Source organism: Cottoperca gobio, chromosome 20 (assembly GCF_900634415.1).
Source record: "Cottoperca gobio chromosome 20, fCotGob3.1, whole genome shotgun sequence".
Classification (NCBI taxonomy): Eukaryota; Metazoa; Chordata; class Actinopteri; order Perciformes; family Bovichtidae; genus Cottoperca; species Cottoperca gobio.
In genome coordinates, this window is record NC_041374.1 from 15619408 (window position 1) to 15643824 (window position 24417).

Below are 24417 nucleotides of genomic sequence, written 5' to 3' on the forward strand. Positions count from 1 at the left end.
AATAATAGTTTATGTAACAAGTTTACCCCAGGCCCTAGCCGATATGTGTGTTATTGTTTGTAGTATTAATAACTTTAGCTAATTACACTTCATTAGCTTAATTAAATATATAGATTCAATGTTTATAACAGGCTTCCCCATTTTATTCTGTAGTTTGAGTAAAAGTGTGAGTCTATTTAACTTTTAACTATCACCCTATTTAACTTTTAACTATTACCCTATTATTACAGAGGTATTGAAACATTGGTGAATGAAGCCACTGACAGAACTCAGGATACCTGTATGATCAGCGACCATCTATTGGACATCCACACTGGGGAGGAAGCTGTGTGTACACCAGTAAGTATACAGACTGTACGTCATCTGTACATTACAGTTGTAGTACCAGTAGACCTGCACATGATGTGTTAAACATACAATCACCACATGCATGTACATCATTCATATATTTGTTTAATTTGATATCATTGCTCTCTCAATCAATTCAACCACATCTTTTATTATGAATGTTATTAGATATTTTCTTTACGCAGACATGTATAAACATGCAATACAATTTCAAGCTGGTTTGAAAGATTTATTAGTAAAGTTGTGTTTTGTACATTTCAGACATGTCAGAAAGAAATTGCTGTGCAGACGGATCCCCCTCCACGGACACACCACAAGTCCATGCAGGCGCGACCACATGTCAGGTCAGCTGGACTGCAAGTTCCAATCCATGTTGGTTGTTCCAAAGGTCAGCATCATAATATATATATGCATACATATATATATATATATATATATATATATATATATATATATATATATATATATATATATATATATATATATATTATATAATTCTTGATTATAAAACATCTTTTTTGCAGAGTATGTTACTGAACTCTTGACCGAGACTCTACGCTTTGTGCCAAGACAGTGTTGATGATGAACCTTTCGATGTCCCAGATCCATTCAGCAGTCGGTGGGAAGAACCAAACAAGAGGGATGCTGTTGTGCTGTATAGAAGCAGATTCAATCACTGAACTGACATTGTGTTTTGTTATTGACTCTAATAAAGTGCTTTTAACGACGTGTAGTTGTCAGATGGAAACGTAGCACAGATCTTTTGAAAGGCACATGATGGCAGTCTGTGGTTCTTACCAAGTATTCCCCAGCAGAATCTCACCAGCTGGTGGTATGCCACATAGTGATACATTCTGTAAAATACAAGATAATACATGTCAATTGTAATCACTTCAACCTTCTTTGCTTATTCATCTATGTATTCTGTAACTTTGCCAGAGTGACCATTTGACTCCCCATAAATACATCAAAGTTTCTGAGCTCTACACATTACACAAGTAACTTACTCATTACGTGGCTGATCACCTGCTTGTTGTCTGTCCCTCTTTGAATACCTTTGGTAGGCTGTCTGCAACACCCAAACATTCAGACACTTTGATTTGAATCCTGGGTGATCTGTTATGCAGGTTGTTTGCACCATGTCCCTCATATTCATTGAATTCCTCCATGACATCCTTTTCTTGACAGCAGTTCTTCAATTGCTTCCATAATTGTACAGTTTTCATATGTACACCTAATTGTACAAAAGAAGAGTGGTAAAGGAAATGTACACAATATGCAATATCCAGAAAAAAGGCCATTATTAACGTCATCTTAATTTCATACTATTTATATGCCTGTGTTTCACGACAGGCATATAAGCATAAAGCATAAATATAAGGCATATACAGCAGCTCATAAGCCTGTTATAGTCGTACGGAGGTCGGATCTACCTAGTAGCAACTTTTTACCCGTTTCACGTAATTCTCGTAAAGTTACGACATCGAAACTTCCATGAACATCTGGTAAGTGTTACGGCTACTATAGGCAGCCGTAAGACGGTCAGTAGGCTAGACTATAATTTAACAGCGCTGTCCTCCGGTCTGTTTGTTAGCTAATAGCAAATGCTTTATATACAGCTCGTAATATATGATGTTTGACATCAGACACAACGATAGAACCTCAACCGCAGAAACTTCGAGAAAGAATCAAGTTATCAAGTTATCAAGCTTTACAGACGTCGATGTGTCTAAGTTGAGAAATAATTGAATATTTATCTATCGAGCAATTTGCGGACAACTAGTCAGGTTCATAACAATTCAAGGAAACCAAGCTATCGACTCGATATAGGATAGCTTGTGATCTATTTACGATCGAGGATAATGTTACGTTTTGTTATGATGTATTTACTATATTTTGAGAAGTTCTATGAATTATAGTCAAATGTATATATATAACTGTTTGTGTTCTGTTGCCAAAGAGGATCTCCGCCAAAATCCAGGATCACTGTCACCATCATCTGCATGTTCGCTCCCGTCTGTGTCTCCATCTTGAATACTGTGTCTCGAGCTGCTCTGTTTCCACCCACTCGCCCGCATGATCTAAATCCACGGCACCGGCATCCTCTTCAATAAATCAAATCAAATCAAATCAAATGTATTTATATATCACAAATTATACATTTGTCTCAGTGTGCTTTACAGACAACAATAAATAAATTAAACAAGTAGCACGGCTTACCTTCGCTCTCTCCCTTTTGGCGAATGCATTTCGTCGACTCTTTGGTGGAGGACTCTGCATCGGCGGAGGTGTTTGAATCGGCGTGCTGGCTTGTACTGGCTGGGGTCTTGGCAGTATTGTAGGCACTGCTATACAGACATCAAACCAACTACAAAAGCTACAATTATACACTGCCTTTAAGGAAAACTTTTGCGATGGCCTGGAATCAAACCCGGGTCAACTGCTTGGAAGGCAGCTATGCTTACCACTATACCACCATCACACAGATGTTCTACTAAAAAGAAGGAAAAAAAGTGGAAAATAGGGGAGGCTACATTTGCAAGAGAGGAGAGGAGAAAAGAAAAAAAGACCAGAGGGTAACAATTTATGTCACAACTTCATAGCTTGTTCGTTTTCAAAGCATGATGAAGAAAGTTGTGTATCCGAATGAACAGATATAACAGAGTGATACTGCTATACAGACATCAAACCAACTACAAAAGCTACAATTATACACTGCCTTTAAGGAAAAGTTTTGCGATGGCCGGGAATCGAACCCGGGTCAACTGCTTGGAAGGCAGCTATGCTCACCACTATACCACCATCGCACAGATGTTCTACTAAAAAGAAGGAAAAAAGGTGGAGAATAGGGGAGGCTACATTTGCAAGAGAGGAGAGGAGAAAAGAAAAAAAGACCAGAGGGTAACAATTTATGTCACAACTTCATAGCTTGTTCGTTTTCAAAGCATGATGAAGAAAGTTGTGAAACCGAATGAACAGATATAACAGAGTAATATTGCTATACAGACATCAAACCAACTACAAAAGCTACAATTATACACTGCCTTTAAGGAAAACTTTTGCGATGGCCGGGAATCGAACCCGGGTCAACTGCTTGGAAGGCAGCTATGCTTACCACTATACCACCATCGCACAGATGTTCTACTAAAAAGAAGGAAAAAAAGTGGAAAATAGGGGAGGCTACATTTGCAAGAGAGGAGAGGAGAAAAGAAAAAAAGACCAGAGGGTAACAATTTATGTCACAACTTCATAGCTTGTTCGTTTTCAAAGCATGATGAAGAAAGTTGTGTATCCGAATGAACAGATATAACAGAGTGATACTGCTATACAGACATCAAACCAACTACAAAAGCTACAATTATACACTGCCTTTAGGGAAAAGTTTTGCGATGGCCGGGAATCGAACCCGGGTCAACTGCTTGGAAGGCAGCTATGCTCACCACTATACCACCATCGCACAGATGTTCTACTAAAAAGAAGGAAAAAAGGTGGAGAATAGGGGAGGCTACATTTGCAAGAGAGGAGAGGAGAAAAGAAAAAAAGACCAGAGGGTAACAATTTATGTCACAACTTCATAGCTTGTTCGTTTTCAAAGCATGATGAAGAAAGTTGTGAAACCGAATGAACAGATATAACAGAGTAATATTGCTATACAGACATCAAACCAACTACAAAAGCTACAATTATACACTGCCTTTAAGGAAAACTTATGCGATGGCCGGGAATCGAACCCGGGTCAACTGCTTGGAAGGCAGCTATGCTTACCACTATACCACCATCGCACAGATGTTCTACTAAAAAGAAGGAAAAAAAGTGGAAAATAGGGGAGGCTACATTTGCAAGAGAGGAGAGGAGAAAAGAAAAAAAGACCAGAGGGTAACAATTTATGTCACAACTTCATAGCTTGTTCGTTTTCAAAGCATGATGAAGAAAGTTGTGTATCCGAATGAACAGATATAACAGAGTGATACTGCTATACAGACATCAAACCAACTACAAAAGCTACAATTATACACTGCCTTTAGGGAAAAGTTTTGCGATGGCCGGGAATCGAACCCGGGTCAACTGCTTGGAAGGCAGCTATGCTTACCACTATACCACCATCGCACAGATGTTCTACCAAAAAGAAGGAAAAAAGGTGGAGAATAGGGGAGGCTACATTTGCAAGAGAGGAGAGGAGAAAAGAAAAAAAGACCAGAGGGTAACAATTTATGTCACAACTTCATAGCTTGTTCGTTTTCAAAGCATGATGAAGAAAGTTGTGTATCCGAATGAACAGATATAACAGAGTAATATTGCTATACAGACATCAAACCAACTACAAAAGCTACAATTATACACTGCCTTTAAGGAATACTTATGCGATGGCCGGGAATCGAACCCGGGTCAACTGCTTGGAAGGCAGCTATGCTTACCACTATACCACCATCGCACAGATGTTGTACTAAAAAGAAGGAAAAAAAGTGGAAAATAGGGGAGGCTACATTTGCAAGAGAGGAGAGGAGAAAAGAAAAAAAGACCAGAGGGTAACAATTTATGTCACAACTTCATAGCTTGTTCGTTTTCAAAGCATGATGAAGAAAGTTGTGTATCCGAATGAACAGATATAACAGAGTGATATTGCTATACAGACATCAAACCAACTACAAAAGCTACAATTATACACTGCCTTTAAGGAAAACTTATGCGATGGCCGGGAATCGAACCCGGGTCAACTGCTTGGAAGGCAGCTATGCTTACCACTATACCACCATCGCACAGATGTTCTACTAAAAAGAAGGAAAAAAGGTGGAGAATAGGGGAGGCTACATTTGCAAGAGAGGAGAGGAGAAAAGAAAAAAAGACCAGAGGGTAACAATTTATGTCACAACTTCATAGCTTGTTCGTTTTCAAAGCATGATGAAGAAAGTTGTGTATCCGAATGAACAGATATAACAGAGTGATACTGCTATACAGACATCAAACCAACTACAAAAGCTACAATTATACACTGCCTTTAAGGAAAACTTATGCGATGGCCAGGAATCGAACCCGGGTCAACTGCTTGGAAGGCAGCTATGCTCACCACTATACCACCATCGCACAGATGTCCTACTAAAAAGAAGGAAAAAAAGTGGAAAATAGGGGAGGCTACATTTGCAAGAGAGGAGAAGAGAAAAGAAAAAAAGACCAGAGGGTAACAATTTATGCCAACAACTTCATAGCTTGTTCGTTTTCAAAGCATGATGAAGAAAGTTGTGCAACCGAATGAACAGATATAACAGAGTAATATTGCTATACAGACTTTAAGGAAAACTTTTGCGATGGCCAGGAATCGAACTTCATAGTCATCATAGTCTCCAGTTGTCCACAAATATGATGGGATATCTTTGAGTGTTTCTTCTGTGTCAGGATGGTTGGTGTGTTCTCTTCCATGGTCTCTTTCCAATTCTTTATCTTCCAAGATGCCAACAGCCATACTGTGGTGAGTGATTTTCCACATCGTCTCATCTTCTGCTCTCCATACGCAGGCAATATTGGTTGGGAGCCAGTTGATTGACAAGGCTCTCTTTATCATGGGACCTAGGGACCTTGCTTCAGATCCTACTGCCAATGCCAGTGTGATATGTGGCACTGCTTCAGCTGATAATGCATACCATTGCAGTTGTTCTTTAGTGAGAGCACAGAATGCAGCTACACCTTGAGGTCCCACGTAGATGTCCTTGACTTCTATTTGCTCCTTTGTCATGTTTCTTTCTTCCTCCCAGGCTTGTTGATACTCTTCGTCAGGTTGACGCAAGTAGTTATAGGTGCAGTGTAAAGGATCAAGTGGAGGTCCATATGGAGCTAATGTGTTGATCCAAGGCTTCCATTCCATGTAAGTCTTCTGGACTCCTGGAGTGTCTTGACCTTCTGTCAACAGGCGGCTCCAATACACTGTTGTGGTAGTTTCTTCAATGTCTTGGGTAGGGCTTGATGTCATCACCAAGATCATTTGATCTGTTTGATACTGTCCATGCAGAGGTATTTGTCCAGGAAACTGTAGAGTCAGTCCATCACTGGAACATAGAATTCGTGCTCCAGTTTTAACCAGCAGGTCTCTACCCATCAGGTTTACAGGACACTTTGGGGAGAAGAGGAAAGGGTGTAGCAGGGATTGTTTACCAAGTACAGTGACCAATGGCATGGTATACTTTTGTTCTTCTGTTCTTCCCGAGTATCCAACGGTTCGAAGGGTCTTTGTAGAGAGAGGTGGTGTTTTTCCTTTCAAGGAAGTTATACAGGACGCTGTTGCTCCTGTGTCCACCATCAGTTCCATTTTTTCTCCTTCTATCGTACAGGTGACCATTGGTTCATTCTGAGCTGGAATAGCTTCACCTGCAGTTGGATCTTCTGGGCATCTTCATTGTAATCAAAGGTAAATCAAAGGCGGGACTTATTCAAACTTTTTCTCTAATGGGCAATTTGTGACAATTATTATAATTATAACTCTTAGTAGTTATTTGAATTTTGGGTGTAAATTCAATTTTGTCCACCAGATGGAGGCATATGTCGACAACAAGAGAGTCAAAGTTCAACTTAAGTCTACTCGGTCAAAGGTCAATGGTACAGAAAACCAAAAAACTTTTTACTCCTTGTGGAGAACTTACGGAATTACAAAAACAGGAAATGGACTACAAGTCAAATCAATGAAACTACAAATTTTCTTGCGGCTTTGTCCCTTTGGAACTCCTAGTGGAGAACTTACTGTATTACAAAAACAGGAAATGGAATCGAATCAATGAAGCTACTGTTGCAGGGAGCACACTCCTTAGTAGGAGTACATTTCCTGGAGCCTTGTATTCGTTACTTTTTATCAATACACAAATTCTTCGTTTTAATTCCCAACCCCAAATGTTATCAGCGTGAGACTCAAGGTTCTGTTTGTTCCGAGGTACTTTCCACAGTCCAACAGCTTCTTGGCGTTTTTACACGCTCGAGTTGCTGGCCTTGTTAAGCACTCGTACCAACTAGTTCCTTCTGGTGAGACTTTTTCAACTTTTAATAACACCAACACCTTCCCGTGATTCCCCTTTATCTATCGATAGTCAAACAGTCAGTTTGCACGGTTAAATCTTCCGCTACAAACGTAAATGTAACCCCAAACAAGCGTTAGCTCCACGTTAGCTTCAGGCGGGCGCCCGGAGCTGTACAGTCGTTAGCTCTAAAATAGCTTGACTTTAACGCCTCAATTCATTCACTTACAAACAACATTGCTTTTCAACAACTCACACACACATTCATCAACATATAGTTTCCAAACCACACTGCATTGATACTCGTTTTATGCCGTTATCGTTGGATTAAATAGGGTTTTTATAGCCCCCGCTAAGAGAAGTTCACTCTTCTCTCACACAGCCGAATTCCGCGATCTTTTTAAACCACTTCAAAATGCTTTACTTACTTTAATTATGTGTCTATGGTCGTCTACGGAAGATGAATAAATATATAGTGAGACAATGGGGAATTCGTCAACCTCCACCACGCAGTCACATCAAAATATTCACTGTTAAGGCTCTCTCTTTTTAGCCAGAACAGGCCGCTTTGGCCTTTTCCTCCGCAGACTCCCACCAGTCGCTCAGACTGCGCTTTCTCCCAAAGACTTGATATTTTAAACTTACACTATTAAATCGAGCGCTACTCGAAAACCTTATTTCTTACACCGGTGTCGTTTTTAAAACCTTTTCTGTGCACAGTTTCATGTAGTATTTTTCAAAACTTTTTCACCATCACTTTATCATATGCAAAACTTAGCATGGGTAGTATATTTTATGAGACAGCGTTCAGAGTGTGTTCTTTGATATTTACAAGTACTATTATTCTACAATAAACTATTGCAATTTTGTTTATAACAGGTTTGCTCACCTTATCATTTGTCAGGCCTGTTTTAAATATAATTGAACGCACTCCTCTGGCTTCTCTTCCAGTCGCCCTCGTGTCCAGAACTTTCAGATCATCGCAGTCGGGGTCACCAGGTTTTGATGGGTTTTGAAGCCCAAAGGGCGCTGTGATTGTCTTTCAATTGAATCCAGTAAACTTCTAGTTGATCAAGATACTTATTTATTTAAAGTGATGATGACACCATTTCAAAAATACTCTCAGCCGAGGACACTTTCACACACCAAGTCCACAGTCCGAATCAATAAAGAGCCAGTTAGCTGTCTGTTGGTAAAAGTGAAAGTGGTACAAAAACATCATAAACATTTTGCTATATTCTCTACAGAAGGGTGTCGTCGTCCCTCATTGGTTCATGTTGGCGCGGTTATGCCCCTTGGTGGGCCGTCTTGTTGTGGCGAGATGGAGGTAGACCTGAAACTCTTTGAAGAGAACTTCCAGTGCTTCACATTCATAACTAATATAGTGCTCATTATACATTTGTGCAGAAATACATGTTGTGCAATAATACATTTTGATTGAGGTGGACGAGTACATGTGATAATCATTAAATGTGACACAATACAATCAGGAGTTTATTTACTTCACAGGATGCATCTCAGGTCGACTTTGTCCACTGCACACTCGTGTGGATGAGTGATGAATTTAAAAAGACCAGTGCACTCACGAAATTCTCTAAAACGCGTTTTGAATGACTGCAGGAGATTTGACGTAAAGCCAGTTATCTGCTGGAGATCAACATGTTGAGTGGGCTCACTTGATAAGCACGCATCTCTAAATTGTTGCAGTGTTTCAAAGTGCAGAAGACGACCTGTTTCAATGTCCCTGATGAAGAGTTCCAGTTTGCTTTCAAATGCAAACACTGCTTGTTGAAGGGATAAGATTGTATTTCCAACACCTTGCATTTTTACATTGAGCTGGTTCAGATGGCCAGTTATGTCCACGAGATAGTGAAACTGCAGGAGCCACTCAGTGTTAGCTAGCTCCGGATGCTCAATGCCTTTCATTTCAAGAAAAGTCCGGATTTCACTCAGGCAAGCTGCAAAACGGCTGAGCACTTTCCCCCTTGACAACCAACACACGTTGTTGTGTAAAATCAGGCCGGGATATGTATTCCCAACTTCGTCTGACAGTGCTTTAAACTGGCGATGATTTAAAGCTCGGGCAACAATAAAGTTGACCACTCGAATGACCATCGACATCACCTCACCAAGCTGCTTGTCGCACGTTTGAGCACAAAACGCCTCCTGGTGCAGTATACAATGAAAACTTAGGATGGGTCTTTTTTCATGTTCACGGAGAAGCGCGATCTTTTCTGTTTTAAGAGTTGGAAGCAGATAAACTAGCTGGCTACCTGACGAAAAGGAGGAGTTTATTTCTCTACCTCTCAACAACCCGTTCAATGAATCGCTCCGCATTATCCAATTAAAATGTTTGGTGTCGACTATTTTATATTCGGAATTTTATTTTATGTCTTGTATTTGTGATGCATGGAGCTTTCTTTCATCCTCTTAACCATCTGTTCTAGTCTCTATAGAAACCACTCAAGGAACCAGAGATATCATTTGACTACAGGTTCCCACTGCTCAAGAGTGTCTTTTGTTGTAATCCTTAGATCCTCAAAGACATCCTTTGACTATCACCATATTAGTCTTTGGAGATGCTGAGGATTGAACCCAGGGCCTCATACATGCACTCTACCACTGAGCTACATCCCCTTTGCTGCATGCAGTTCATGATATTTCTTTACCATATGCCTGAATAAAAGAAGAAATCTGACTGAAAGACTTTAAGTAAATCTTGGACATCGTCTAAAATGCAAGTGCGATGTCTGTAAATCCAACTGGGGTCAACTGCTTCAACCACTACAGTATACCAGCAGTCACAGTGAAAGAGCAGAATATTTGCTACCTTTCTGTTTGTACTTGGTGAGATACCACTGCTCTAAAGTGTCTTATGTTGTCGGCAGGACTTGAACCTACGCGGGGAGACCACAATGGATTTCAGGGCCATCGCCTTAACCACTCGGCCACAACAACACAAAATCTGGTTCTGAACCCTTTTCCAAGAAATTTGATAATTTTCTCAACGCTTGAGAAAAACAGGACAATGAGTTCAGTCGGAGATTGGGGTGTGTCGTGTTAATTAAGGCTACTGTAGCCTGGAGACTGAAGTCTTCATCATAGATAAGGAGTGAGATATAGAGGCCAGGTAACTTCTTTCTACCTCCACAAGCAACACTACACTCTCAATGTTAGAAGACAACTGCAATAGCCTGGAATTTAACATTAATCTACCACAGTATAACACCAGTAACGGTTGTAAATTTAGGAAAATTGCTACCTTTCTTTTTGAATAAAGTACCTAAGGATCAAACACACAAAATGAAGTGTCTACTCAATCACCAATTATTTTCAAAGCGTCACTTTATCTGCTTTAAAACTGCTATTATTCTATGCTCGAACAGAAATCTCTCAGCAAGTAAGACCACAAATATGTCGATGGTCACTCAAAAGTGTCTCGTGTCACTGCTCAAAAAGGTCTTTCGTTGTCGGCAGGATTCTAAACCTGCGCAGGGAAACCCCAATGGATTGCTAGTCCATCGCCTTAACCACTCGGCCACGACAACACAAAAACCTCCTATGAACCCATTTCCAAAAATTGGCATCATTTTCTCAATGGTTGAGAGAAACAGAGCAGTCAAGTGGACGTTTACATAATGTACACATCTAGGCAAACGTCATCAGTGTATGTCTTGTATTTGTGATGCATGGAGCTTTCTTTCATCCTCTTAACCATCTGTTCTAGTCTCTATAGAAAACACTCAAGATATCATTTGAGTACAGGTTCCCACTGCTCAAGAGTGTCTTTTGTTGTAATCCTTAGATCCTCAAAGACATCCTTTGACTTTCACCATATTAGTCTTTGGAGATGCTGGGGATTGAACCCAGGGCCTGAACAAAATTGCTACCTTTCTTTTTGAATAAAGTACCTAAGGATCAAACACACAAAATAAGGTGTCTACTCAATCACCAATTATTTTCAAAGCGTCACTTTATCTGCTTTAAAACTGCTATTATTCTATGCTAGAACAGAAATCTCTCAGCAAGTAAGACCACAAATATGTTGATGGTCACTCAAAAGTGTCTCGTGTCACTGCTCAAAAAGGTCTTTCGTTGTCGGCAGGATTCGAACCTGCGCGGGGAAACCCCAATGGATTTCTAGTCCATCGCCTTAACCACTCGGCCACGACAACACGAAAAACTCCTATGAACCCATTTCCAGAAATTGCCATCATTTTCTCAATGGTTGAGAGAAACAGAGCAGTCAAGTGGACGTTTACATAATGTACACATCTAGGCAAACGTCATCAGTGTATGTCTTGTATTTGTGATGCATGGCGCTTTCTTTCATCCTCTTAACCATCTGTTCTAGTCTCTATAGAAAACACTCAAGGAACCAGAGATATCATTTGACTACAGGTTCCCACTGCTCAAGAGTGTCTTTTGTTGTAATCCTTAGATCCTCAAAGACATCCTTTGACTATCACCATATTAGTCTTTGGAGATGCTGAGGATTGAACCCAGGGCCTCATACATGCACTCTACCACTGAGCTACATCCCCTTTGCTGCATGCAGTTCATGATATTTCTTTACCATATGCCTGAATAAAAGAAGAAATCTGACTGACAGACTTTAAGTAAATCTTGTACATCGTCTAAATTGCAAGTGCGATGTCTGTAAATCCAACTGGGGTCAACTGCTTCAACCACTACAGTATACCAGCAGTCACAGTGAAAGAGCAGAATATCTGCTACCTTTCTGTTTGTATTTGGTGAGTTACCACTGCTCTAAAGTGTCTTTCGTTGTCTGCAGGACTTGAACCTACGCGGGGAGACCGCAATGGATTTCAGGCCCATCGCCTTAACCACTCGGCCACAACAACACAAAATCTGGTTCTGAACCCTTTTCCAAGAAATTTGATAACTTTCTCAACACTTGAGAAAAACAGGACAATGAGTTCAGTCGGAGATTGGGGTGTGTCGTGCTAATTAAGGCTACTGTAGCCTGGAGACTGAAGTCTCCATCATAGATAAGGAGTGAGATATAGAGGCCAGGTAAGGTCACTTCTTTCTACCTCCACAAGCAACACTACACTCTCAATGTTAGAAGAAAACTGCAATAGCTTGGAATTTAACATTAATCAACCACAGTATACCACCAGTAACGGTTGTAAATTTAGGAAAATTGCTACCTTTCTTTTTGAATAAAGTACCTAAGGATCAAACACACAAAATAAGGTGTCTACTCAATCACCAATTATTTTCAAAGCGTCACTTTATCTGCTTTAAAACTGCTATTATTCTATGCTAGAACAGAAATCTCTCAGCAAGTAAGACCACAAATATGTTGATGGTCACTCAAAAGTGTCTCGTGTCACTGCTCAAAAAGGTCTTTCGTTGTCGGCAGGATTCGAACCTGCGCGGGGAAACCCCAATGGATTTCTAGTCCATCGCCTTAACCACTCGGCCACAACAACACGAAAAACTCTTATGAACCCATTTCCAGAAATTGCCATCATTTTCTCAATGGTTGAGAGAAACAGAGCAGTCTAGTGGACGTTTACATAATGTACACATCTAGGCAAACGTCATCAGTGTATGTCTTGTATTTGTGATGCATGGCGCTTTCTTTCATCCTCTTAACCATCTGTTCTAGTCTCTATAGAAAACACTCAAGGAACCAGAGATATCATTTGACTACAGGTTACAACTGCTCAAGAGTGTCTTTTGTTGTAATCCTTAGATCCTCAAAGACATCCTTTGACTATCACCATATTAGTCTTTGGAGATGCTGAGGATTGAACCCAGGGCCTCATACATGCACTCTACCACTGAGCTACATCCCCTTTGCTGCATGCAGTTCATGATATTTCTTTACCATATGCCTGAATAAAAGAAGAAATCTGAATGAAAGACTTTAAGTAAATCTTGTACATCGTCTAAAATGCAAGTGCGATGTCTGTAAATCCAACTGGGGTCAACTGCTTCAACCACTACAGTATACCAGCAGTCACAGTGAAAGAGCAGAATATTTGCTACCTTTCTGTTTGTACTTGGTGAGTTACCACTGCACTAAAGTGTCTTTCGTTGTCGGCAGGACTTGAACCTACGCGGGGAGACCGCAATGGATTTTAGGCCCATCGCCTTAACCACTCGGCCACAACAACACAAAATCTGGTTCTGAACCCTTTTCCAAGAAATTTGATAATTTTCTCAACGCTTGAGAAAAACAGGACAATGAGTTCAGTCGGAGATTGGGGTGTGTCGTGCTAATTAAGGCTACTGTAGCCTGGAGACTGAAGTCTCCATCATAGATAAGGAGTGAGATATAGAGGCCAGGTAAGGTCACTTCTTTCTACCTCAACAAGCAACACTACACTCTCAATGTTAGAAGACAACTGCAATAGCCTGGAATTTAACATTAATCTACCACAGTATACCACCAGTAACGGTTGTAAATTTAGGAAAATTGCTACCTTTCTTTTTGAATAAAGTACCTAAGGATCAAACACACAAAATAAGGTGTCTACTCAATCACCAATTATTTTCAAAGCGTCACTTTATCTGCTTTAAAACTGCTATTATTCTATGCTAGAACAGAAATCTCTCAGCAAGTAAGACCACAAATATGTTGATGGTCACTCAAAAGTGTCTCGTGTCACTGCTCAAAAAGGTCTTTCGTTGTCGGCAGGATTCTAAACCTGCGCGGGGAAACCCCAATGGATTTTTAGTCCATCGCCTTAACCACTCGGCCACGACAACACAAAAACCTCCTATGAACCCATTTCCAAAAATTGGCATCATTTTCTCAATGGTTGGGAGAAACAGAGCAGTCAAGTGGACGTTTACATAATGTACACATCTAGGCAAACGTCATCAGTGTATGTCTTGTATTTGTGATGCATGGAGCTTTCTTTCATCCTCTTAACCATCTGTTCTAGTCTCTATAGAAACCACTCAAGGAACCAGAGATATCATTTGACTACAGGTTCCCACTGCTTAAGAGTGTCTTTTGTTGTAATCCTTAGATCCTCAAAGACATCCTTTGACTTTCACCATATTAGTCTTTGGAGATGCTGGGGATTGAACCCAGGGCCTGAACAAAATTGCTACCTTTCTTTTTGAATAAAGTACCTAAGGATCAAACACACAAAATAAGGTGTCTACTCAATCACCAATTATTTTCAAAGCATCACTTTATCTGCTTTAAAACTGCTATTATTCTATGCTAGAACAGAAATCTCTCAGCATGTAAGACCACAAATATGTTGATGGTCACTCAAAAGTGACCATCAAGAAATCTGACTGAAAGACTTTAAGTAAATCTTGTACATCGTCTAAAATGCAAGTGCGATGTCTGTAAATCCAACTGGGGTCAACTGCTTCAACCACTACAGTATAGCAGCAGTCACAGTGAAAGAGCAGAATATTTGCTACCTTTCTGTTTGTACTTGGTGAGTTACCACAGCTCTAAAGTGTCTTATGTTGTCGGCAGGACTTGAACCTACGCGGGGAGACCGCAATGCATTTCAGGCCCATCACCTTAACCACTCGGCCACAACAACACAATATCTGGTTCTGAACCCTTTTCCAAGAAATTTGATAATTTTCTCAACGCTTGAGAAAAACAGGACAATGAGTTCAGTCGGAGATTGGGGTGTGTCGTGCTAATTAAGGCTACTGTAGCCTGGAGACTGAAGTCTCCATCATAGATAAGAAGTGAGATATAGAGGCCAGGTAAGGTCACTTCTTTCTTCCTCCACAAGCAACACTACACTCTCAATGTTAGAAGACAACTGCAATAGCCTGGAATTTAACATTAATCTACCACAGTATACCACCAGTAACGGTTGTAAATTTAGGAAAATTGCTACCTTTCTTTTTGAATAAAGTACCTAAGGATCAAACACACAAAATAAGGTGTCTACTCAATCACCAATTATTTTCAAAGCGTCACTTTATCTGCTTTAAAACTGCTATTATTCTATGCTCGAACAGAAATCTCTCAGCAAGTAAGACCACAAATATGTCGATGGTCACTCAAAAGTGTCTCGTGTCACTGCTCAAAAGGGTCTTTCGTTGTCAGCAGGATTCTAAACCTGCGCGGGGAAACCCCAATGGATTTCTAGTCCATCGCCTTAACCACTCGGCCACGACAACACAAAAACCTCCTATGAACCCATTTCCAGAAATTGGCATCATTTTCTCAATGGTTGAGAGAAACAGAGCAGTCAAGTGGACGTTTACATAATGTACACATCTAGGCAAACGTCATCAGTGTATGTCTTGTATTTGTGATGCATGGAGCTTTCTTTCATCCTCTTAACCATCTGTTCTAGTCTCTATAGAAACCACTCAAGGAACCAGAGATATCATTTGACTACAGGTTCCCACTGCTCAAGAGTGTCTTTTGTTGTAATCCTTAGATACTCAAAGACATCCTTTGACTTTCACCATATTAGTCTTTGGAGATGCTGGGGATTGAACCCAGGGCCTGAACAAAATTGCTACCTTTCTTTTTGAATAAAGTACCTAAGGATCAAACACACAAAATAAGGTGTCTACTCAATCACCAATTATTTTCAAAGCGTCACTTTAAAACTGCTATTATTCTATGCTAGAACAGAAATCTCTCAGCAAGTAAGACCACAAATATGTTGATGGTCACTCAAAAGTGTCTCGTGTCACTGCTCAAAAAGGTCTTTCGTTGTCGGCAGGATTCGAACCTGCGCGGGGAAACCCCAATGGATTTCTAGTCCATCGCCTTAACCACTCGGCCACGACAACACTAAAAACTCCTATGAACCCATTTCCAGAAATTGCCATCATTTTCTCAATGGTTGAGAGAAACAGAGCAGTCAAGTGGACGTTTACATAATGTACACATCTAGGCAAACGTCATCAGTGTATGTCTTGTATTTGTGATGCATGGAGCTTTCTTTCATCCTCTTAACCATCTGTTCTAGTCTCTATAGAAACCACTCAAGGAACCAGAGATATCATTTGACTACAGGTTCCCACTGCTCAAGAGTGTCTTTTGTTGTAATCCTTAGATACTCAAAGACATCCTTTGACTTTCACCATATTAGTCTTTGGAGATGCTGGGGATTGAACCCAGGGCCTGAACAAAATTGCTACCTTTCTTTTTGAATAAAGTACCTAAGGATCAAACACACAAAATAAGGTGTCTACTCAATCACCAATTATTTTCAAAGCGTCACTTTAAAACTGCTATTATTCTATGCTAGAACAGAAATCTCTCAGCAAGTAAGACCACAAATATGTTGATGGTCACTCAAAAGTGTCTCGTGTCACTGCTTAAAAAGGTCTTTCGTTGTCGGCAGGATTCGAACCTGCGCGGGGAAACCCCAATGGATTTCTAGTCCATCGCCTTAACCACTCGGCCACGACAACACTAAAAACTCCTATGAACCCATTTCCAGAAATTGCCATCATTTTCTCAATGGTTGAGAGAAACAGAGCAGTCAAGTGGACGTTTACATAATGTACACATCTAGGCAAACGTCATCAGTGTATGTCTTGTATTTGTGATGCATGGAGCTTTCTTTCATCCTCTTAACCATCTGTTCTAGTCTCTATAGAAACCACTCAAGGAACCAGAGATATCATTTGACTACAGGTTCCCACTGCTTAAGAGTGTCTTTTGTTGTAATCCTTAGATCCTCAAAGACATCCTTTGACTTTCACCATATTAGTCTTTGGAGATGCTGGGGATTGAACCCAGGGCCTGAACAAAATTGCTACCTTTCTTTTTGAATAAAGTACCTAAGGATCAAACACACAAAATAAGGTGTCTACTCAATCACCAATTATTTTCAAAGCATCACTTTATCTGCTTTAAAACTGCTATTATTCTATGCTAGAACAGAAATCTCTCAGCATGTAAGACCACAAATATGTTGATGGTCACTCAAAAGTGACCATCAAGAAATCTGACTGAAAGACTTTAAGTAAATCTTGTACATCGTCTAAAATGCAAGTGCGATGTCTGTAAATCCAACTGGGGTCAACTGCTTCAACCACTACAGTATACCAGCAGTCACAGTGAAAGAGCAGAATATTTGCTACCTTTCTGTTTGTACTTGGTGAGTTACCACTGCTCTAAAGTGTCTTTCGTTGTCGGCAGGACTTGAACCTACGCGGGGAGACCGCAATGGATTTTAGGCCCATCGCCTTAACCACTCGGCCACAACAACACAAAATCTGGTTCTGAACCCTTTTCCAAGAAATTTGATAATTTTCTCAACGCTTGAGAAAATCAGGACAATGAGTTCAGTCGGAGATTGGGGTGTGTCGTGCTAATTAAGGCTACTGTAGCCTGGAGACTGAAGTCTCCATCATAGATAAGGAGTGAGATATAGAGGCCATGTAAGGTCACTTCTTTCTATCTCAACAAGCAACACTACACTCTCAATGTTAGAAGACAACTGCAATAGCCTGGAATTTAACATTAATCTACCACAGTATACCACCAGTAACGGTTGTAAATTTAGGATAATTGCTACCTTTCTTTTTGAATAAAGTACCTAAGGATCAAACACACAAAATAAGGTGTCTACTCAATCACCAATTATTTTCAAAGCGTCACTTTATCTGCTTTAAAACTGCTATTATTCTATGCTAGAACAGAAATCTCTCAGCAAGTAAGACCACAAATATGTTGATGGTCACTCAAAAGTGTCTCGTGTCACTGCTCAAAAAGGTCTTTCGTTGTCGGCAGGATTCTAAACCTGCGCGGGGAAACCCCAATGGATTTTTAGTCCATCGCCTTAACCACTCGGCCACGACAACACAAAAACCTCCTATGAACCCATTTCCAAAAATTGGCATCATTTTCTCAATGGTTGGGAGAAACAGAGCAGTCAAGTGGACGTTTACATAATGTACACATCTAGGCAAACGTCATCAGTGTATGTCTTGTATTTGTGATGCATGGCGCTTTCTTTCATCCTCTTAACCATCTGTTCTAGTCTCTATAGAAAACACTCAAGGAACCAGAGATATCATTTGACTACAGGTTCCCACTGCTCAAGAGTGTCTTTTGTTGTAATCCTTAGATCCTCAAAGACATCCTTTGACTATCACCATATTAGTCTTTGGAGATGCTGAGGATTGAACACAGGGCCTCATACATGCACTCTACCACTGAGCTACATCCCCTTTGCTGCATGCAGTTCATGATATTTCTTTACCATATGCCTGAATAAAAGAAGAAATCTGAATGAAAGACTTTAAGTAAATCTTGTACATCGTCTAAAATGCAAGTGCGATGTCTGTAAATCCAACTGGGGTCAACTGCTTCAACCACTACAGTATACCAGCAGTCACAGTGAAAGAGCAGAATATTTGCTACCTTTCTGTTTGTACTTGGTGAGTTACCACTGCTCTAAAGTGTCTTTCGTTGTCGGCAGGACTTGAACCTACGCGGGGAGACCGCAATGGATTTTAGGCCCATCGCCTTAACCACTCGGCCACAACAACACAAAATCTGGTTCTGAACCCTTTTCCAAGAAATTTGATAATTTTCTCAACGCTTGAGAAAAACAGGACAATGAGTTCAGTCGGAGATTGGGGTGTGTCGTGCTAATTAAGGCTACTGTAGCCTGGAGACTGAAGTCTCCATCATAGATAAGGAGTGAGATATAGAGGCCAGGTAAGGTCACTTCTTTCTACCTCAACAAGCAACACTACACTCTCAATGTTAGAAGACAACTGCAATAGCCTGGAATTTAACATTAATCTACCACAGTATACCACCAGTAACGGTTGTAAATTTAGGATAATTGCTACCTTTCTTTTTGAATAAAGTACCTAAGGATAAACACACAAAATAAGGTGTCTACTCAATCACCAATTATTTTCAAAGCGTCACTTTATCTGCTTTAAAACTGCTATTATTCTATGCTAGAACAGAAATCTCTCTGCAAGTAAGACCACAAATATGTTGATGGTCACTCAAAAGTGTCTCTTGTCACTGCTCAAAAAGGTCTTTCGTTGTCGGCAGGATTCGAACCTGCGCGGGGAAACCCCAATGGATTTCTAGTCCATCGCCTTAACCACTCAGCCACGACAACACGAAAAACTCCTATGAACCCATTTCCAGAAATTGCCATCATTTTCTCAATGGTTGAGAGAAACAGAGCAGTCAAGTGGACGTTTACATAATGTACACATCTAGGCAAACGTCATCAGTGTATGTCTTGTATTTGTGATGCATGGCGCTTTCTTTCATCCTCTTAACCATCTGTTCTAGTCTCTATAGAAAACACTCAAGGAACCAGAGATATCATTTGACTACAGGTTCCCACTGCTCAAGAGTGTCTTTTGTTGTAATCCTTAGCTCCTCAAAGACATCCTTTGACTTTCACCATATTAGTCTTTGGAGATGTTGAGGATTGAACCCAGGGCCTCATACATGCACTCTACCACTGAGCTACATCCCCTTTGCTGCATGCAGTTCATGATATTTCTTTACCATATGCCTGGATAAAAGAAGAAATCTGACTGAAAGACTTTAAGTAAATCTTGTACATCGTCTAAAATGCAAGTGCGATGTCTGTAAATCCAACTGGGGTCAACTGCTTCAACCACTACAGTATACCAGCAGTCACAGTGAAAGAGCAGAATATTTGGTACCTTTCTGTTTGTACTTGGTGAGTTACCACTGCTCTAAAGTGTCTTTCGTTGTCGGCAGGACTTGAACCTACGCGGGGAGACCGCAATGGATTTCAGGCCCATCGCCTTAACCACTCGGCCACAACAACACAAAATCTGGTTCTGAACCCTTTTCCAAGAAATTTGATAATTTTCTCAACGCTTGAGAAAAACAGGACAATGAGATCTGTCGGAGATTGGGGTGTGTCGTGCTAATTAAGGCTACTGTAGCCTGGAGACTGAAGTCTTCATCATAGATAAGGAGTGAGATATAGAGGCCAGGTAACTTCTTTCTACCTCCACAAGCAACACTACACTCTCAATGTTAGAAGACAACTGCAATAGCCTGGAATTTAACATTAATCTACCACAGTATAACACCAGTAACGGTTGTAAATTTAGGAAAATTGCTACCTTTCTTTTTGAATAAAGTACCTAAGGATCAAACACACAAAATGAAGTGTCTACTCAATCACCAATTATTTTCAAAGCGTCACTTTATCTGCTTTAAAACTGCTATTATTCTATGCTCGAACAGAAATCTCTCAGCAAGTAAGACCACAAATATGTCGATGGTCACTCAAAAGTGTCTCGTGTCACTGCTCAAAAAGGTCTTTCGTTGTCGGCAGGATTCTAAACCTGCGCGGGGAAACCCCAATGGATTGCTAGTCCATCGCCTTAACCACTCGGCCACGACAACACAAAAACCTCCTATGAACCCATTTCCAAAAATTGGCATCATTTTCTCAATGGTTGAGAGAAACAGAGCAGTCAAGTGGACGTTTACATAATGTACACATCTAGGCAAACGTCATCAGTGTATGTCTTGTATTTGTGATGCATGGAGCTTTCTTTCATCCTCTTAACCATCTGTTCTAGTCTCTATAGAAAACACTCAAGATATCATTTGAGTACAGGTTCCCACTGCTCAAGAGTGTCTTTTGTTGTAATCCTTAGATCCTCAAAGACATCCTTTGACTTTCACCATATTAGTCTTTGGAGATGCTGGGGATTGAACCCAGGGCCTGAACAAAATTGCTACCTTTCTTTTTGAATAAAGTACCTAAGGATCAAACACACAAAATAAGGTGTCTACTCAATCACCAATTATTTTCAAAGCGTCACTTTATCTGCTTTAAAACTGCTATTATTCTATGCTAGAACAGAAATCTCTCAGCAAGTAAGACCACAAATATGTTGATGGTCACTCAAAAGTGTCTCGTGTCACTGCTCAAAAAGGTCTTTCGTTGTCGGCAGGATTCGAACCTGCGCGGGGAAACCCCAATGGATTTCTAGTCCATCGCCTTAACCACTCGGCCACGACAACACGAAAAACTCCTATGAACCCATTTCCAGAAATTGCCATCATTTTCTCAATGGTTGAGAGAAACAGAGCAGTCAAGTGGACGTTTACATAATGTACACATCTAGGCAAACGTCATCAGTGTATGTCTTGTATTTGTGATGCATGGCGCTTTCTTTCATCCTCTTAACCATCTGTTCTAGTCTCTATAGAAAACACTCAAGGAACCAGAGATATCATTTGACTACAGGTTCCCACTGCTCAAGAGTGTCTTTTGTTGTAATCCTTAGATCCTCAAAGACATCCTTTGACTATCACCATATTAGTCTTTGGAGATGCTGAGGATTGAACCCAGGGCCTCATACATGCACTCTACCACTGAGCTACATCCCCTTTGCTGCATGCAGTTCATGATATTTCTTTACCATATGCCTGAATAAAAGAAGAAATCTGACTGACAGACTTTAAGTAAATCTTGTACATCGTCTAAATTGCAAGTGCGATGTCTGTAAATCCAACTGGGGTCAACTGCTTCAACCACTACAGTATACCAGCAGTCACAGTGAAAGAGCAGAATATCTGCTACCTTTCTGTTTGTATTTGGTGAGTTACCACTGCTCTAAAGTGTCTTTCGTTGTCTGCAGGACTTGAACCTACGCGGGGAGACCGCAATGGATTTCAGGCCCATCGCCTTAACCACTCGGCCACAACAACACAAAATCTGGTTCTGAACCCTTTTCCAAGAAATTTGATAACTTTCTCAACACTTGAGAAAAACAGGACAATGAGTTCAGTCGGAGATTGGGGTGTGTCGTGCTAATTAAGGCTACTGTAGCCTGGAGACTGAAGTCTCCATCATAGATAAGAAGTGAGATATAGAGGCCAGGTAAGGTCACTTCTTTCTTCCTCCACAAGCAACACTACACTCTCAATGTTAGAAGACAACTGCAATAGCCTGGAATTTAACATTAATCTACCACAGTATACCACCAGTAACGGTTGTAAATTTAGGAAAATTGCTACCTTTCTTTTTGAATAAAGTACCTAAGGATCAAACACACAAAATAAGGTGTCTACTCAATCACCAATTATTTTCAAAGCGTCACTTTATCTGCTTTAAAACTGCTATTATTCTATGCTCGAACAGAAATCTCTCAGCAAGTAAGACCACAAATATGTCGATGGTCACTCAAAAGTGTCTCGTGTCACTGCTCAAAAGGGTCTTTCGTTGTCAGCAGGATTCTAAACCTGCGCGGGGAAACCCCAATGGATTTCTAGTCCATCGCCTTAACCACTCGGCCACGACAACACAAAAACCTCCTATGAACCCATTTCCAGAAATTGGCATCATTTTCTCAATGGTTGAGAGAAACAGAGCAGTCAAGTGGACGTTTACATAATGTACACATCTAGGCAAACGTCATCAGTGTATGTCTTGTATTTGTGATGCATGGAGCTTTCTTTCATCCTCTTAACCATCTGTTCTAGTCTCTATAGAAACCACTCAAGGAACCAGAGATATCATTTGACTACAGGTTCCCACTGCTCAAGAGTGTCTTTTGTTGTAATCCTTAGATACTCAAAGACATCCTTTGACTTTCACCATATTAGTCTTTGGAGATGCTGGGGATTGAACCCAGGGCCTGAACAAAATTGCTACCTTTCTTTTTGAATAAAGTACCTAAGGATCAAACACACAAAATAAGGTGTCTACTCAATCACCAATTATTTTCAAAGCGTCACTTTAAAACTGCTATTATTCTATGCTAGAACAGAAATCTCTCAGCAAGTAAGACCACAAATATGTTGATGGTCACTCAAAAGTGTCTCGTGTCACTGCTCAAAAAGGTCTTTCGTTGTCGGCAGGATTCGAACCTGCGCTGGGAAACCCCAATGGATTTCTAGTCCATCGCCTTAACCACTCGGCCACGACAACACTAAAAACTCCTATGAACCCATTTCCAGAAATTGCCATCATTTTCTCAATGGTTGAGAGAAACAGAGCAGTCAAGTGGACGTTTACATAATGTACACATCTAGGCAAACGTCATCAGTGTATGTCTTGTATTTGTGATGCATGGAGCTTTCTTTCATCCTCTTAACCATCTGTTCTAGTCTCTATAGAAACCACTCAAGGAACCAGAGATATCATTTGACTACAGGTTCCCACTGCTTAAGAGTGTCTTTTGTTGTAATCCTTAGATCCTCAAAGACATCCTTTGACTTTCACCATATTAGTCTTTGGAGATGCTGGGGATTGAACCCAGGGCCTGAACAAAATTGCTACCTTTCTTTTTGAATAAAGTACCTAAGGATCAAACACACAAAATAAGGTGTCTACTCAATCACCAATTATTTTCAAAGCATCACTTTATCTGCTTTAAAACTGCTATTATTCTATGCTAGAACAGAAATCTCTCAGCATGTAAGACCACAAATATGTTGATGGTCACTCAAAAGTGACCATCAAGAAATCTGACTGAAAGACTTTAAGTAAATCTTGTACATCGTCTAAAATGCAAGTGCGATGTCTGTAAATCCAACTGGGGTCAACTGCTTCAACCACTACAGTATACCAGCAGTCACAGTGAAAGAGCAGAATATTTGCTACCTTTCTGTTTGTACTTGGTGAGTTACCACTGCTCTAAAGTGTCTTTCGTTGTCGGAAGGACTTGAACCTACGCAGGGAGACCGCAATGCATTTCAGGCCCATCACCTTAACCACTCGGCCACAACAACACAATATCTGGTTTTGAACCCTTTTCCAAGAAATTTGATAATTTTCTCAACGCTTGAGAAAAACAGGACAATGAGTTCAGTCGGAGATTGGGGTGTGTCGTGCTAATTAAGGCTACTGTAGCCTGGAGACTGAAGTCTCCATCATAGATAAGGAGTGAGATATAGAGGCCATGTAAGGTCACTTCTTTCTATCTCAACAAGCAACACTAAACTCTCAATGTTAGAAGACAACTGCAATAGCCTGGAATTTAACATTAATCTACCACAGTATACCACCAGTAACGGTTGTAAATTTAGGATAATTGCTACCTTTCTTTTTGAATAAAGTACCTAAGGATCAAACACACAAAATAAGGTGTCTACTCAATCACCAAT

At 40.4% G+C, this 24417-nt stretch overlaps 28 non-coding genes across 28 annotated transcripts; all 28 read right to left on the minus strand.

The window, feature by feature from the left end:
* Nucleotides 1-3083: 3083 nt before the first annotated feature.
* trnag-ucc (transfer RNA glycine (anticodon UCC)) lies at nucleotides 3084-3155 on the minus strand. The gene has a single exon. It is a non-coding gene; the product is annotated as a tRNA-Gly (tRNA).
* A 253-nt stretch (nucleotides 3156-3408) lies between these two features.
* trnag-ucc (transfer RNA glycine (anticodon UCC)) lies at nucleotides 3409-3480 on the minus strand. The gene has a single exon. It is a non-coding gene; the product is annotated as a tRNA-Gly (tRNA).
* Nucleotides 3481-3733: 253 nt separating this feature from the next.
* Nucleotides 3734-3805, minus strand: trnag-ucc (transfer RNA glycine (anticodon UCC)). Its single transcript has one exon. It is a non-coding gene; the product is annotated as a tRNA-Gly (tRNA).
* A 253-nt stretch (nucleotides 3806-4058) lies between these two features.
* On the minus strand, nucleotides 4059-4130 carry trnag-ucc (transfer RNA glycine (anticodon UCC)). The gene has a single exon. It is a non-coding gene; the product is annotated as a tRNA-Gly (tRNA).
* A 253-nt stretch (nucleotides 4131-4383) lies between these two features.
* Nucleotides 4384-4455, minus strand: trnag-ucc (transfer RNA glycine (anticodon UCC)). Its single transcript has one exon. It is a non-coding gene; the product is annotated as a tRNA-Gly (tRNA).
* A 253-nt stretch (nucleotides 4456-4708) lies between these two features.
* Nucleotides 4709-4780, minus strand: trnag-ucc (transfer RNA glycine (anticodon UCC)). Its single transcript has one exon. It is a non-coding gene; the product is annotated as a tRNA-Gly (tRNA).
* A 253-nt stretch (nucleotides 4781-5033) lies between these two features.
* On the minus strand, nucleotides 5034-5105 carry trnag-ucc (transfer RNA glycine (anticodon UCC)). The gene has a single exon. It is a non-coding gene; the product is annotated as a tRNA-Gly (tRNA).
* Nucleotides 5106-10219: 5114 nt separating this feature from the next.
* trnas-uga (transfer RNA serine (anticodon UGA)) lies at nucleotides 10220-10301 on the minus strand. Its single transcript has one exon. It is a non-coding gene; the product is annotated as a tRNA-Ser (tRNA).
* A 507-nt stretch (nucleotides 10302-10808) lies between these two features.
* Nucleotides 10809-10891, minus strand: trnaa-agc (transfer RNA alanine (anticodon AGC)). Its single transcript has one exon. It is a non-coding gene; the product is annotated as a tRNA-Ala (tRNA).
* Nucleotides 10892-11436: 545 nt separating this feature from the next.
* On the minus strand, nucleotides 11437-11518 carry trnas-aga (transfer RNA serine (anticodon AGA)). The gene has a single exon. It is a non-coding gene; the product is annotated as a tRNA-Ser (tRNA).
* A 608-nt stretch (nucleotides 11519-12126) lies between these two features.
* On the minus strand, nucleotides 12127-12208 carry trnas-uga (transfer RNA serine (anticodon UGA)). Its single transcript has one exon. It is a non-coding gene; the product is annotated as a tRNA-Ser (tRNA).
* A 512-nt stretch (nucleotides 12209-12720) lies between these two features.
* On the minus strand, nucleotides 12721-12802 carry trnas-aga (transfer RNA serine (anticodon AGA)). The gene has a single exon. It is a non-coding gene; the product is annotated as a tRNA-Ser (tRNA).
* Nucleotides 12803-13410: 608 nt separating this feature from the next.
* Nucleotides 13411-13492, minus strand: trnal-uaa (transfer RNA leucine (anticodon UAA)). Its single transcript has one exon. It is a non-coding gene; the product is annotated as a tRNA-Leu (tRNA).
* Nucleotides 13493-14004: 512 nt separating this feature from the next.
* Nucleotides 14005-14087, minus strand: trnaf-aaa (transfer RNA phenylalanine (anticodon AAA)). Its single transcript has one exon. It is a non-coding gene; the product is annotated as a tRNA-Phe (tRNA).
* A 721-nt stretch (nucleotides 14088-14808) lies between these two features.
* Nucleotides 14809-14890, minus strand: trnas-uga (transfer RNA serine (anticodon UGA)). The gene has a single exon. It is a non-coding gene; the product is annotated as a tRNA-Ser (tRNA).
* A 512-nt stretch (nucleotides 14891-15402) lies between these two features.
* On the minus strand, nucleotides 15403-15485 carry trnas-aga (transfer RNA serine (anticodon AGA)). The gene has a single exon. It is a non-coding gene; the product is annotated as a tRNA-Ser (tRNA).
* Nucleotides 15486-16030: 545 nt separating this feature from the next.
* Nucleotides 16031-16112, minus strand: trnas-aga (transfer RNA serine (anticodon AGA)). The gene has a single exon. It is a non-coding gene; the product is annotated as a tRNA-Ser (tRNA).
* Nucleotides 16113-16657: 545 nt separating this feature from the next.
* On the minus strand, nucleotides 16658-16739 carry trnas-aga (transfer RNA serine (anticodon AGA)). The gene has a single exon. It is a non-coding gene; the product is annotated as a tRNA-Ser (tRNA).
* A 721-nt stretch (nucleotides 16740-17460) lies between these two features.
* On the minus strand, nucleotides 17461-17542 carry trnal-uaa (transfer RNA leucine (anticodon UAA)). The gene has a single exon. It is a non-coding gene; the product is annotated as a tRNA-Leu (tRNA).
* A 512-nt stretch (nucleotides 17543-18054) lies between these two features.
* On the minus strand, nucleotides 18055-18137 carry trnaf-aaa (transfer RNA phenylalanine (anticodon AAA)). Its single transcript has one exon. It is a non-coding gene; the product is annotated as a tRNA-Phe (tRNA).
* A 608-nt stretch (nucleotides 18138-18745) lies between these two features.
* trnal-uaa (transfer RNA leucine (anticodon UAA)) lies at nucleotides 18746-18827 on the minus strand. Its single transcript has one exon. It is a non-coding gene; the product is annotated as a tRNA-Leu (tRNA).
* A 511-nt stretch (nucleotides 18828-19338) lies between these two features.
* On the minus strand, nucleotides 19339-19420 carry trnas-aga (transfer RNA serine (anticodon AGA)). Its single transcript has one exon. It is a non-coding gene; the product is annotated as a tRNA-Ser (tRNA).
* A 608-nt stretch (nucleotides 19421-20028) lies between these two features.
* trnas-uga (transfer RNA serine (anticodon UGA)) lies at nucleotides 20029-20110 on the minus strand. Its single transcript has one exon. It is a non-coding gene; the product is annotated as a tRNA-Ser (tRNA).
* Nucleotides 20111-20617: 507 nt separating this feature from the next.
* On the minus strand, nucleotides 20618-20700 carry trnaa-agc (transfer RNA alanine (anticodon AGC)). Its single transcript has one exon. It is a non-coding gene; the product is annotated as a tRNA-Ala (tRNA).
* Nucleotides 20701-21245: 545 nt separating this feature from the next.
* trnas-aga (transfer RNA serine (anticodon AGA)) lies at nucleotides 21246-21327 on the minus strand. The gene has a single exon. It is a non-coding gene; the product is annotated as a tRNA-Ser (tRNA).
* A 608-nt stretch (nucleotides 21328-21935) lies between these two features.
* On the minus strand, nucleotides 21936-22017 carry trnas-uga (transfer RNA serine (anticodon UGA)). The gene has a single exon. It is a non-coding gene; the product is annotated as a tRNA-Ser (tRNA).
* Nucleotides 22018-22529: 512 nt separating this feature from the next.
* trnas-aga (transfer RNA serine (anticodon AGA)) lies at nucleotides 22530-22612 on the minus strand. Its single transcript has one exon. It is a non-coding gene; the product is annotated as a tRNA-Ser (tRNA).
* A 545-nt stretch (nucleotides 22613-23157) lies between these two features.
* Nucleotides 23158-23239, minus strand: trnas-aga (transfer RNA serine (anticodon AGA)). Its single transcript has one exon. It is a non-coding gene; the product is annotated as a tRNA-Ser (tRNA).
* Between the last annotated feature and the right edge of the window lie 1178 nt (nucleotides 23240-24417).